At 44.9% G+C, this 6007-nt stretch overlaps 1 protein-coding gene across 1 annotated transcript in view; it reads left to right on the top strand.

The window, feature by feature from the left end:
• Window positions 1-3063: 3063 nt before the first annotated feature.
• The window catches only part of LOC144119568 (glutathione hydrolase 1 proenzyme-like), a 33154-nt gene continuing 30210 nt past the window's right edge, over window positions 3064-6007 (top strand). The window contains exon 1 of the mRNA XM_077652148.1: window positions 3064-3268. The gene's annotated coding sequence lies outside the window, so the exon portion shown is untranslated. The remainder of the gene's footprint in view (window positions 3269-6007) is intronic.

Genomic DNA, 6007 nt, shown 5'->3' with positions numbered 1-6007 from the left:
ATTACATATGCTGAGGGTGACAGTGATGCCTACGAAGAGGAAGCAGTTAAGAGGATCATAAGGAGTGATTATAAGCTTATTATTGAAGCACTGTGCTATGCGGTAAACTGAGTCTAATAAAACAAGTATTGAAAATGGATGTGGGTGAACGTTCCATGACCACAACACGCCCTGACCAACTGAATCTGGTCCTCATATCCTGCAGCAAGGCAATGTCATCATCTAATCTCATATTACTAAGGTGTTCTTCATTAACTCTTATGCCCCACTGTTCCCAGTCCAGGCCTCGGAATACCTTCTGTAAACAGGCGGTGAATAGAATTGGCGAGATCACGTCTGCCTGCCTGATGCCCTTATTGGAATTTTATTGCTGACTCTATGGATGAGTATTGTTTCTTGTAGCTTCTTTATTGTAAAAATTAGTTTTAGTTGAGTTCTTCTACACCCCGATTCCGAATTCCTTCATGACTGCTGAAGTTTCGACTCAGTCGAATGCTTTTTAGTTATCTGTGAAGGGTCCATAGATGTTGGTTATATTTTACACATTTCTCTATCACCTGATTGACCGTGTGAATATGGTCTATTGTTGAGTATCCTTTACGAAAGCTTGCCTGATAATTTTACTTAAGTCTAAGGATGTGCTCTCTCTATGAGCGACTACCTTAGTAAACACCTTATAGGCAACTGATCGTAAGCTGACTAGGTGTAATTATTGAAGTTCTTCACGTTTCGTTTCCTTATGAATTAAGATGATGACAGCGTTCTTCCAAGCCTCTGGTACGCTCGAGACCATAAGGCGTTACGCATACAAGGCGGCTAGTTTTTCTTGCCCAATCTCCTCTCCGTCCAACAGATTTGCTGTCACCTGAACCTCACCAGCTGTTTTCCCGTTTTGCCAAGATCTAAACCATAAAAAATGAATTTGTCTTCAAACTACTACGTAAGTAAGTAGTCTTAAGCGCCAAGCGTGAATTTTGCCGATAGTGCATGTACTTTACTCGGCGTCTGCCAAGGCGCCTTTATTGCGGTTCACCAAGGAAAGAAGGAAGTCAATTCAATTTTATTCAGGAATGCATGTGAAAATGATGAATACAATAAAAGTAGTACAGCAGGAGGTCCCATAGTGCATGACTGTCGGGGGGGGGGGGGGGGGGGGGGACACCTAGAACAAAAAAGTGGGGTAGAGTAAATAATGGGAAGCAGTGAAGCACGTAATTACTGTTAAGATACAACCTACAGAAAGCAACGGTACTGGATGTTTTAATTTAACACGGTAAGGATTTTCAATGGGATATGCCAGCAAACACGGTAGTAAATTTCTATAATTAGTCCTAACTTTAGGTAAAAGGAAATTATTACGCTGTTGAAACCTAGTAGGGTTAGTATTAAGTTGATCAGTGACACCGTCAGTGTGAGCGTGATGATGAATTAACTTGTACATAATTATGTATTGTTGGAGGCGAAGTATGTTCAAGCTCTGATAAAGCGATGAAGAGGGCGATTGCAATGAGGAGAATGTCATGAGCCTGACGGCTTGATTTTGAAGGCGCTGAAGTCTCTCAGGGTGTGTGAAGTAGGTATTTTTACAGCAAGACAAACAGTAATTAAGGTGGCTATGGATATAAGCATAACATAATGAACGAATGATATGTGGTTGAAAATATGCTCTCATTTTGATTATGATATGAATGCCGAAGGAAACTTTTTGCAGGATCGATTGAACATGGCGATTAAACTTTAGGTGCCTATCTAGAGTGACGCCTAGAAATTTGGAAGTTTCAGAGACAGACAGGGAATGGTTATCAAGCGTTAGTGATGGCAGAGTTTTTATGATAGTGAGAGGGCAAGAGAAATTTTTTAATGTTTGAGTAAAGTGAGAAATGCTTTAACGAGTCAGGAGACAGGGCAGAGACATGAATAGCGAGAAAGTGAGTACGACAAGTGATGATGACCGAAAACAGTGAGGCTCTAAGAAGGCCAGATGTCCTGCCTTTACACAGTAGGCTTCAGATGCTATACAATTCAGGAACGAAGCAGTAAATGTCCCAGGGGACCTCCAGCCAATGGCGCCGACCGATTCCCATTAAGTTGCGTTGAATCCCTTCGCACTCACCAGCCTCTTGTGATATCGCACTTACGGTTGCAAGGAGATTAACCGCAACGTCACGGTAAGCGGTCCACACCATTGGTTGGATGGTCATCGTTGCAGGGCCCACCTGCCTTTTCTTCCTTCTAGTTCTATCCGATTGCAGGTCGCTGCCGGACCAATAAAAACTACTGCAGCTGTCTCTCATTATCAGGTTGCGGCAGAGAATAACGGCGATTCTGATGTTTCCCGGCGTGCACGTGCAAACACATCGTGTTTTATTTAGAGTTCAGTGGCGTACTGTTCTACCTAAAGACCTGAGCGGCTGCAAGTTCCAACGAACTCTCGGAATGGGGGAGATCCATAACAGCGCGACAGACGGGACAGAGAAGAGAGGACTCTGTCCTGTCTGTCGCGCTGTTATGGATCTTCGTGAGCACCAACTCGCCCAACAAATGGTATTGTCGGATTTTTGGACCGACGACCGAATTTTTTCCGCCACCTCCTTCTTCTTCCTTTGCAAACGTGGCACATTCTCCATGGGGGCATTGGCCAAGATGTAGTGGCATAAACAAGGAATTTTACATTGGAGATTACGACCAAATATTAGCGCCAAGCGTGAATTTTGAAAAATGCATCAATGAAAAAACATCTTCTTCTTCTTCTTCTCCTTAGTAAGCATGGCACATACCCACGCAGGTGGATTGGCCAAGGTTCAGTATATAATCGCAATAAAGTATTTACGCGGGGAAAAATAGGCGTGAGAAGACTAAATCACTATAAAAATTGGAACAGTCGAATGAATTAAAGAAATATGAATTACCATAGAATCGAGCATTTTTGGAAAAAAAACATCATAATCCTGACTTCTTTCTCTTACATCCCTTTTTCTTTGTTCCGCATGCCTGCCGTGTTGCAAGGAACTATCCAATACAATCCAATCCAATCTAATCCAATCCAATTCGATGGCTCGTGGACACGCGTCCGCGCGCTGAGTCGACAACGAAAAGCTGCGAATCTTGAGTGGAAGAAGCGATCCGGGGAGAAAGACGGCGTGGTCTCGTAGAGTCTGAAGTTCAGCCGGCACATTCCTCGACCTGGAATACTTCAGCTCAGTATCAACAGCTGGGGCGCTTTGCGTGAAGAAATTCTCGTCTCTACCTCTTCCCGGTTACCAGACAGGTAAGCCTGGGGTTTCGATCCGAGGTGTTAGCTGGCGAGCGCTGCCTACAAGGCTTACCCGCTTGACGTGTGGAAGTAGGCTTTCCCATTATTTATATTTATTTTATATCGCTGCCAGTTATCAGCTCGTTACTGAAATGTGTAGCGTTGGCGGCATCCGCACAGCGCGCCCACTACGGGCTGCACGCAACGCCCTTATAAAAATAGTGTATAGACAGGCTATAGACTTCTTATAGACTCTATGACCTTTCTGTAGATATTTCCTTTTGTCTACTCAGTCTACCACTGTCTATAGACAAATGTCTACTAAAAGTGTATGGCCATAAACATGGTCTATAGACTGTCTATAAGATTTGTATTGCCTATAGACAGTTCTCTAGGCTTCGTCTATAGTCTATAGACTTTACAGGAAGAATTCTATGAACAGTCTATAGACTGTCTAAAATTTTTGTAAGGGCGGAGCTGCCCACCAGCATCCGGCACATTCCTCTCTTCTTAGAACCTCTCGAATTCGAGGCCTCCGCTTCGGTCGGCGAGTCGTTAGAGCATCCACGGCTAATGCATATCAGGCCTAATATGTCTCCATCTCTTCGCGACGAATAGGAGGAAGGCGATAAGATGAGCTCCAGTAATTACCGCGGAAATGTCAGGGTCCGGCGTAAATGCCCGACTGGGCGCCGTCCTCACAGCCCGCCGACGAAAATGAACCTACCGGTAAAAATTCATCTCCTGCTTACGAGGCTTGCAGAACCCATGGTTAAAACTGTACCTTCGGGTATCCCACCGAAAAAAAAATCATTAAAACCCAGTACCTCGCACACCTCCCGAATACGATGCGGGTGCGGTAGCCACTAGCCACTCTTGCGATGCTGAGTTAAAGCATCCCTTGTAATGTGTCTTCATTCCTTCAGGCTCACGAGCCAGCTAACTCTGGGTCATTCGCACTACAAATTAGCAGATGTCCAGTTCGTTTATATTTACTGAAATTTGCTTGCTTCAGTTCATCCAAGAGTGCGAAATTTAGATTTGGGGGCGGTCAGCACCCGCCGCGGTGTCTCAGTGGTGAGAGCGCTCGGAAACTTACCCACAGTACCCGGGTTCAAATCCGACCACGGCGGCCGCGTTTCGATGGTGCCGTAGCCCTCCACTACGGCACCTCTTTGTTCCTTTCTTCTCTCAGTCTCTCTTTTTTTTCCCTTCCCTTACAGCCCAGTTCAGGTGTCCGCCGATATGTGAGACAGATACTGCGCCATTTCCTTTTCCCAAAAACCAAAAGCCAGAAAGCCGGCCTTAATAATAATAATAATTGGTTTGGGGGGAAAGGAAAGGGTGCAGTATCTGTCTCGTATATCGTTGGACACCTGAACCGCGCCGTTAGGGAAGGGGTAAGGCAGGGAGTGAAAGAAGAAAGGAAGAAAGGGGTGCCGCAGTGGAGGGCTCCGGAATAATTTCGACCACCTGGGGATCTTTAACGTGCACTGACATCGCACAGCACACGGGCGCCTTAGCGTTTTTCCTCCATAAAAACGCAGCCGCCGCGGTCGGGTTCGAACCGGGGAACTCCGGATCAGTAGTCGAGCACCTAACCACTGAGCCACCGCGGCCGCCTTCTGATTTCCTTTACACACGGCTCGATGAGCAGCCATAACAAGCGGTAGTTGTATCACTAACGTCTTATTGATAATATAAAGGAAGTGACAGAATAAAAGCGTGTTGCCGGCCGCTGCAATTGCAATCTACTATCTTCGGCGCCGAGCTACGCCTGGCGGAAATGAATGGACGGAGAGAATGAAGACGGAGGGACGACATGGATATGAGCGATAGTAAGAAAAGGCAACGGTAGAGCTGTGTGCACTATTATGCGATAGTGTTTGCGTCAGGAATAAAATCCGTCGTTCGATGTGACGAAATTCGCTGATTGGTCATGACAGGTCACGTCACTTTATGACGTCACCACAGCCTGCCCTGATGGGCCATCCTGATTGGTAGAGAGAGGTCACGTGGCCTTGTTACCTCATCGAAAATAAGCTGCGACTTATGCGAAACCTGATGCTATCGCATTCCACTCTATAGGTGACTTGAGCGTCCCCATAGTTTTTTTACACATACGCACAAACCATCGCGCAATAAAGAGGTCTGAAGTCATTTTAACTGATGGTATCTGTGGTTGCGGCCCGTGGCGTGTTCAGTGATGAGAGCCGAGACTCATTAGCGGAATGACAGCGAAAAAAGTATTTATTGGACGGAACAGGGACATATATATATATATATATATATATATATATATATATATATATATATATATATATATATATATATATATATATATATATATATATATATATATATATATATATAGACTTAGACTACGTGGCAATGCACTGTTGCTAGACAAAGAAAGAACACAGCCGAGTCGAGCCATAAGTTTACACAGGAAAACAGGAACTTAAACACGCGCTATGAAGGTATTCAGTTTCTTTTTTTTTTTTAACGGTGAAGGACACAGCTCCCGGTCGAAGGCAATATATGTCTTCTGCCATCGCAGCGGGCTTTGTTGCATGACGTGGTTTTTTACTGGGCTTTTCAAAGCTCTGCCAGTGCCACTTTGAGATTATAACCTATATTCGGAAAGTATTCGATCCGTTGAAGTGGGATCGTTTAATTCCACCACCGTTGAAAGTTTCACGGAAAGGTGTGGTTCAAAGCTTACGTTGAACCACACTCGACTCCTCGTGGCTT

The sequence above is a fragment of the Amblyomma americanum genome, chromosome 2 (genome assembly GCF_052857255.1).
Source record: "Amblyomma americanum isolate KBUSLIRL-KWMA chromosome 2, ASM5285725v1, whole genome shotgun sequence".
NCBI lineage: Eukaryota > Metazoa > Arthropoda > Arachnida > Ixodida > Ixodidae > Amblyomma > Amblyomma americanum.
Note: the sequence above shows the minus strand (reverse complement) of the source record. Positions and strands in the feature narration are given on the sequence as shown.